This window comes from Sinohyriopsis cumingii, chromosome 9 (genome assembly GCF_028554795.1).
Source record: "Sinohyriopsis cumingii isolate HCF-2022 chromosome 9, ASM2855479v2, whole genome shotgun sequence".
Classification (NCBI taxonomy): Eukaryota; Metazoa; Mollusca; class Bivalvia; order Unionida; family Unionidae; genus Sinohyriopsis; species Sinohyriopsis cumingii.
The window spans coordinates 36525246-36533998 of record NC_142969.1 but is presented as its reverse complement, the minus strand read 5'-3'; positions in this window follow the sequence as shown (position 1 = coordinate 36533998).

Below are 8753 nucleotides of genomic sequence, written 5' to 3'. Positions count from 1 at the left end.
GCTTACCTGCCATTGGAACGTCAGTAATGACGCAGTGAATATCTTCATAGAACTTGACCTTCACTTAATCTGGGTTGATCATGGTTGAAGCGTAACAACTAATGAGAGTAAGGTGTTTTATTTCAGACAAAAGGGGGAGTTTCATGATCATGAGTCTGTCGTTTACTCCGTTGGGAGATCCAGCGAATTTGCCAATTAGTGTTGTCTGTACTGCAAAGCCGACACCAGCCTCACGGCCCTCTTCACTTCTTCGGTCTCTCCAAAAGAAAATATATCCGGAGCCTCTTTCACAGAGTTCGCCTTCTCCTGCAAGCCGGGTCTAGCTCAAGGCAGCAATGTCCACGTTGTATCTGGCGAGTTCCTTTCCTATTAGGGCGGTTGTCCTCTGGAGTCTTTCCACGTCGTGTCTGTCCTGTAAGGAACGCACATTCCATGCGCCAAGTGTGATATGAACAATCCTCATTTTCTTCTTTGTATTTTAACCGCTGAACTAGGGTAACCGCCAGCGTTGTAAGTTGGCTTGGGAGGTTTAGAGCAGGCAATGTTTAGGGCACTTTTTCTAGCTCCTTCCTCGTGCCAAGGAGGTCAGCAGTGCATTCTTGAAGAGGGCTGGTTAGTCGGTCAGGGGCTGCCGGACTCCACTTCTGCTCCGTGTGAGTGGTGAACGATCCTGATGGCCTGAGCCGCCTACGTGCAGGTTTGCGTATACGGCTGTCAATGTACCCACACCTGCCACTTCGTCGCTTGCATGTCGGCACAAGACTTTAGTGGGTGATAAAATGGGATGGGTGGATGACAAGAATGACGTGCGGCGGTGACTTGTTTTAAGTCAGGAAGAGTTACGCAGTTTGTCGCCATCACTCTCTTGCCAGAGTGCAGCAGCATGACAAAGTCGAGACAGCCGGATACGGAGTTGAGTGCAGTGGATGACCAGGACCTCCTACGTGTCTCTTCGAGCTCTTAGCGCTCCACGGCTCTTTGCTGAGAATGCCTTTCTGTCATTTGACCAGCTGGTCGTCCTCCGCGCAGGCTGCCGAATCCAGTCTTCACGAGCTAGGTAGACAAAGCCTAACTAACTGAGGGTTTAAGACCCGTCGGATACCCTCAGCCTGGTTTAGCCGGCCAGTAGATGACGTTTTCCGGGATGTGGCCACAGGTGAGAGCTGGGTGCCAAGTGGGGCCCAAAGGTTGGTTAGCTACCCCCCGAAGGAGTGCGACTGCTTCCCCCAACCAGAGGTGCTACCTCTACCCGGACACCCAATACACCCCCTAAATAGCAATTACAAACCATTGGATAACGGATGGTTGGGGGATATGTTATGGTAATAACTCACATTTTTTTTTGTATAATCCTACTGTCCAACACGTCTTCCTTACCATCTAACATACATTATTATCTCCACTCTGACACCCACCCAGACAAACTCATTTGTTACAGACTGACACGGGCTCTTGTTGACCATAACGTGTCATTAAAGTCAAACTCTCATGCATAACATCTAACACCTATGTCTTTATTACAAAGCAGCGCAGATATGTACAATTCAAATTTATGTTTATGCAAGTGTAAATACCCTGTACCCTTTTCAGAGGTGAAAGTACATTTGTGTATTTGTAAGCACAAATACCATTTTCATTGGCAATAATATTTATTTTTATATATTAGCGATTATACCCTTTTCGGGGTGATGTTATTGTTGGGTGTTTTCATTCCTAACCTTGTGTTTGCTTGTATATTCCTGTGTTAGTGAGTACAGTGCTTGTATATTCTTATCATTTTGACTGGAAAATTGACTGGGTACTGGTCAGTCAAATTAAGTGTTGGTTAGTAAGTGTAGGTATTTGTCAGTAGATGACAGTTTTTCAGTAAGTCAAAATGGAATATTGATTAGTAAGTTGTTTTAACGTTAAGATTTCAGTTGTCGCTATAGCTGATATTTTCACATTACGATTGCATCAGTGTCATAGTACCATTGCTGAGATTATTTTTACTACAGTATCTTGTTTAATGTTAACTTCTTCTTGTTCGTATTGCTTCATTGTAATGTTAAATTCCCCTGTCAGTACAGAGCCATTTTAATATTAATATACGGTCCTACGTCCCAGGTGAGAGTCGTAATGTCAATTCCCATTTGTCCTTACAGAGTTATTCTCGTCAGTGTATCGCCACAATATACTACTGATAGGATCTCGACAGCTAGGTTATCATACAGCGAAAATAAGAAACAAATAAAATATAATGCATCTGACTCCCATTGAAATTAAGATGTTTATACCGGTCAGAATTGTAGAGTCTGTTATAGGCTTATCCAAAAATAGTTTCTATTTTTAGGCTCAGTCTTACTTCCGAAATTATGGGTCTCATCAAGATATCATTCGATGCATGTGTTCCTTTGGAGATCGTCATTTATCTTTTGTAGCTTCTCATACTTGATAGAAATGCCTTTATAAAATTGGAGTTAGAAAGTTCCATGCGCGTTTTGCTGCCGCGTTCATTTACTCTGTATTCTTGGTTGCTAATTGACATCACCGTTTATTACTATTTCACAAGCGGCAGACGATATGTAGGTGACACCAAAAGGAATGTATGGATACTCCATAAACACATCTACACCCTAATTACCTTAATGAGAGACAACATATTCATTTACATATACTATTTTAAATATCGAACCGAGTGTGCATATTGATGAAAAGATTTCATTTAAATTTTGGCGAATGTTCAATTAAACCATTAAGTTAAGACCACTGTTCGGACAAGAAAAGGTAATCTTAATTCTGGAGTGGTTTCGTTAATGAGGGTATGGCCGATCTTTAGCTTATTAAATGAGACATAAGACATATTGTTGTCATTAAGGAGAGGACTTTGTAATTGTGACATTTTCTTTGAATTCAAGGCAAATGTTAAATATGGATTTTTTTTCTGTTTGCAAGAACGAACAGTTTTACTCTTAATGTAGTAAGACAGGCAGATTCGTACAGATCTTAACATGTACATGTCGATCGTAACGCGAATATTGAATAGTTTACTCTAAAGATATTTGAGGTACAGTTCGTCGCTACTCGGTTTTTGTCAACTGTATTTAAAGTGTGATGTGAATTATTATGACATAATCTTTATGTAACATGTTTGATCGAAAGTTTAAATAAAGTGGTTGATTATTAGTAAATAAACGATCTTATTGCTAGAGTCTTGTTGACAGGATAATAAAAAAGGCCACCAACATATTGTTTATTAGATTCGACAACTTTAGCAAATGTGTGTATAAAATATCATGCAAATTAATGTCATGTCATTTTCATATTATCGCGTGACCTTTTTCATTTTTATATTACACGAAGCTCTTGTATATAAGAAAACATACGATATGATTGCTAGTGGGTTTTTGACCAAAGAAAGTATTGTTAATTATAATCGCAATGTTGCTGATGGAGAAAATCCCATTATATGAATGAATGTTTTTGTTTGAAAACCCGTGTAAGTGGCTTGTATATGCTGCCATTACATAGCATACACTTCAACCTCATATATAAAAATACTCGACTTAACCAATCACCTAAATACATTTATAATAACACAAAATTGTTTGATTGATGGAATCAAGATTTCTGTTACATGAAGTATTTTTAAAACAAATCTAATTTCATTGGAAATTATTAATTCGTGTAATGTTATGAATATCTAGATGTTTGTAATTCCTGGTACATGATTTTATTTAATTTTTGTAAATTTTATTCATGGTTTTAATTTGTACAAACTATGTTTAGTTAGATTTTGCCTACATGACCTGAGTCTGTTAAGAGTGTAAAATTATATAGGATCTATAAGTAGATGCTGACGTATATGTTGACAATTACTAATTATAATTTAATTTATAAGACTTAACTACGTCTCAGGCTTACATTTTCATTAACTGATCGGGTTTAGGTGATTATAGAAGAATTCAGAAACGTCCCATTGGTTGGGCTAGATCACATGATAGTCAAGTTCGAGGCAAAACGAGTAGTAAGATACGTCACTTGGGGCATACTGTAAAATATAGTCGCAATAAAAGGTGTATATAAGCAGAACTGAGCAATCAAATTCATTTCGATTTCGAGTCATCCTCATTTCTTGTGTTACTGTTGTAAGTTTATAGACGTGTTTCATGTTGAATTTGGATATTGTTTTAGAGGAAAAACATTTATTAGACTTCTCAGTGGAAATAGAAAGTGTTCATTATTTTTTATGCAATACTATCAATATGGAACTGTTCTGAATTATTCAAATGAGGTCTGGATGGCGCCATCTTGACAACGTCAGGATTCTTTGCGGACCAGTACATTTCTGGTTTTGAAATTTATACCGAACATTTAATTTATTTGGGCTTTCATTGAACTTTGTCATGATTATTTTGGATTCACTTAGTAATATTATAAGTTCATCTCCCATCTTCATTCACAACTTTGAATATGAAAATGTCTGTTAAGTTTTAGAACTTGTTGATTCTGCTTCCTTCTATTACTCAGTCTGTAACCATAATGTCGTAACAGTACATATACAAAAAATAATTCATTGAATACCTTTAGATGTGTTTACTTTACACCTTTAATTTTGAGTTTAACATATTAATATGCAAATCATTGCCTTCTTTGATAAAATATGTGCTTATTATTGCCACTAGGATTGTATTTGTTTAAAATATTCTGTTGTTGAGCTATTCAATCCGCTAGTAATCCTGAGGTGTGAATGGTGGAAACAATACATAAAAATACAAAACAGATTTATATCACATTTATATAGATTACAGTAAATGGCTAATACCATTTATGTAAAATTTATTTAGACCGCTGTTTGTATTGGCACTAATGAATAATTGATACATATGTCTTTTTAAATAAGTGAACGTATATATATATGTAATGTTCGGAATTAATTCCAATTTTGAATGTGCTGATGTACCGAAGGTCTAGAACATGCCGACATACTAATAGTCTTGATGAATCACAATGATAATATTCAGACTGTATTTGAAAAAATTCACGATAATTCAAAAGTATTGTTTTAGTACAAAATTTTAGTGAGAACTTTCTAGTTCCAATTAGAAATTTAAATAAATGCTTCCTCTTCTATTATATACAAACAGCTAAACATGATTCCGTAAAAAACGCACTAAAAAAGAAATGAATAATTTTGATGACTACAACCTTTTGTAAAATAAACTAAAACACAAGAAGATCATTATAATGTGGGTCATCTTAAAATCAAATTGGCGAACACTTTTTCAACCTTCTGAGGTCAAAACATCATGTGAACATGTTTATGAATATTATTATAAAGTAATCCACAATCATGGACAAAAGGTAAACCGAGAACAAGGATATAGATAACATGTGTGTATAAAACTAGGCTAAGATAACTCGGTAATGTGTATATATGCAAATATTATTGTAAACAAATCATGGCATGAATTACCTTTAGGGTAAGCTAGTTTCTTATTTTCTTATATCTCATACATATGCAAACAAACAAGTAATAACTGGAGAATTCATGTCGCAGGAGAGATACAGCTACTCTACACCAAGTCTTAAGTTATCAACGTTCATACAACATTCATTGTAACGGTCATTTTATATTCTCTGTACCAGTCCAAACTAATATGGGCTCAGATCCTTATGTTTAGTATAGCAGATTTATCTCATGTTAGTTACAAATCATTCATAAATCGCATATTGTGTCATACAAACGTTGTAGGTAATATGAAATTTATGCCGAAATTCATATGGTGTATTTGTATAAAATATAAAGTATATATTTTCCAACAAACTCTTTGTTTCTCTTTCTCTATATTCAGATCAATAATTCATGTACACGTAGTTTGTGAAATTAATTGACATGTGAATCATTGTGTATATGTATATCAGTCATGATAAAAAATGGAAACTGACAAATAATGGAAAATTATACTGTTAATTTTCAAAAGAATTCTGATTCCCTTCTACTGCGTCTACTTAAAGCATTTAAATGACTTCGTGTGCCCTCAGAGAATTCGAAAATGGATATCACGTTGCACTGTTATCTATCTATACACAACAACAGAAGACAGACATGCGTGCATATGTTTGTGTATACTGATTATCAGATTAGAATTTTAGGCCATATATGTGACAATATTCCATTTTATTAGCCCTAGTACAGCTGTGACAACTTGACTTGGTCATGCACATTTGACTGATAGAGCAAGAATAACTCCATAGCAAATAAAATTTGGCAGATATCTTGATAAATATTCAGGTTATTATAGAAATTTTTCAATTTGTTTAATACATTTTGTATATTCTTTCTGGACAATGACATTTTACTTTCAAACACTGTAAGTCCGACTGAACAAACAAACTCCACCAAAGTAGCGAAATGCATTCAGTAGGCATGTCCAAGTGGATCTATAAAAGATTTAATCAGATTTTTTGACCATCAGAACAATTTCTCCAATTTTTACCAATTTACCAGCTTTATAAAATTATCTTACATACATTGTGGGCATACATATTTTGTTTTTACAAACAACAATCTATTTAAATCTATTTAAATCTTCATCATAAATTTCTTCGATAATTTCATGTTGATTATAATCTAGGGTAGAGATTTGCTTTTAGTTAGCAAATTTCTTCGATAATTTCATGTTGATTATAATCTAGGGTAGAGATTTGCTTTTAGTTAGCAACATTTGGCGAGATTTATTTAGCAAGTTCGTTCAATACTTATACAGATAGTGCTGAAAAGCCACAGTTACAATGCTTCATAAACTTGAAATGACAGTTGGATTCTGAGAATATAGCCCATTGAAAGGAACGGTTCTTTAATGTCCGACAAGAATTTCCAGTAATTAAAGATAACCACAGCTGATATTCTTCAGAAGAAAAAAAAAGAATATTTTCAAGATGGGTACCATGACCGTCATATTGGATTTGAGATCGGCACCATTATCATTTCAGACAAACTAGATATCACAAGTCTTTTGGTAACAATATCACGTAGATGCAACCATATATTCAGGAGGATTGGCGATGCACGAGTTTTCAAATGGTTCAAGAGGCACAAGCATACTATTAAAATTTTCAAAGACGTAATCGGAATATCATGATAAATTTGCCAGGTTTGGGATTGCGCAGAGCAAGCAGAACGAAACATTGCGAAGAATATATCAAAAAGAGAGAAACGTTATCATATGATATTGGGCAGGAAATGCTAAATCGCTGACGTTGACCTGGTCACATAGCGAAGATATTAAAATTAAAAGACAACAAAGACAGCAAAATAACCTGCGAAGAGAGTGAAAACATTAACGGCTAGCGACGACAGTGAAGACAACGAAGATAGCCATAATTAGTGAGATTCCTTCAGAAATATCATACAGATGGAATCCAAATTTGCCGAGCTTGAGAAAAATAAGAATAAATCTACAACGAGGTAGAATCAAGGCCATAAGTGATAAGTTTACCAAAGATTTATTCAACTACAAAAGAATGCAAAGCGTAGAGTTTACATACTATTGGTATCGTATGTTTCACATTATTAGGTACAAACGTGAAAAGGATACTGATGTGGCTGGTTTACAATATTATAATGGAAGATTAGTTTACTCTTTGTCAATCTCAGATTAGATGGGAAAAGATATCGTATGTTGTTGCTGTTGTAAAATTTAACGCCATTTTCTAGCACAAGATAGGCTATACATGGCGGTCAGTATAACTAACTGGAGGAGGAACCCTGGACCCTGGAAAACCCCGGGAAGAATCATCGACCCACGAAAAACTACTGGCAGGCCATGCCTGAGACTCAAACCCACGCAGACAGAGGTGAGATGGCAGTGATCCGGAATTGTGAGGGTTCTGGACCACACCGTTACTTGTAGCCCCCCCCCCCATATGCATCGTGGCTATATAATCTCGTACCATCCTCTAGATTACGAAGTATTTATTCATCTACCACAGTATCTAAAGCAGAAAATAAGATAATGGCGACACAGACAAGATAATGAACCATCCATATATTCAAATATAGACAGAAGTAACCGCATGCGCCTGAGAATCATATCAACATTATAGCATTCGGACACCTCCTGTGTATATGGTGAACATTTTTCACGCTAGGCACTGGATTATGCTGCTTAACCCCACACAAAAAAACTCGATTCGTCAGATAGTGATATGTAATAAACCGAAAGCCTGTGGTTTCATGGTGGTGGCCAATCTTGAATGGTGAAGATAATGAAGCTATCAATGATGAAATTTATTAAAGCTTTAGCAAGGTTTTTAGTGACGTTGAAAAAATACGCCTACTTAAGTTCAGGATGGATTCGTGCCAGGTGCATAAAAGTTGGATCTCATATTTCCCGGTACAAGCATATTTGCGGGTCAAGCTATATTCCGACCGTGGACAGTGGTAAACGTGATAAACGATGACAACCGGTTATTTCCATGAGCTTTCTTATCTGCGCTGTATCATACAGGCAATCATACATATCAGCCTTGAAAATACTGACAGCACTCAGGTGTACAAAAGTTGGGTAACATAGTATTCCCTGTACATGTTTGTGAGACGATATTCAAAATGTTTGAAGAAATCAACCCCGGTATCTCTTTTAATTTGTTAGTTGGAACAGATGATTTAAGCTAAATGGCTAAACCACCGATGCAATCCGCGGACAGACTGAGGATGATCTGATGTTGTTGAGCAACATTGAAAATGTTGACAGCTCTGATGTTTCTGT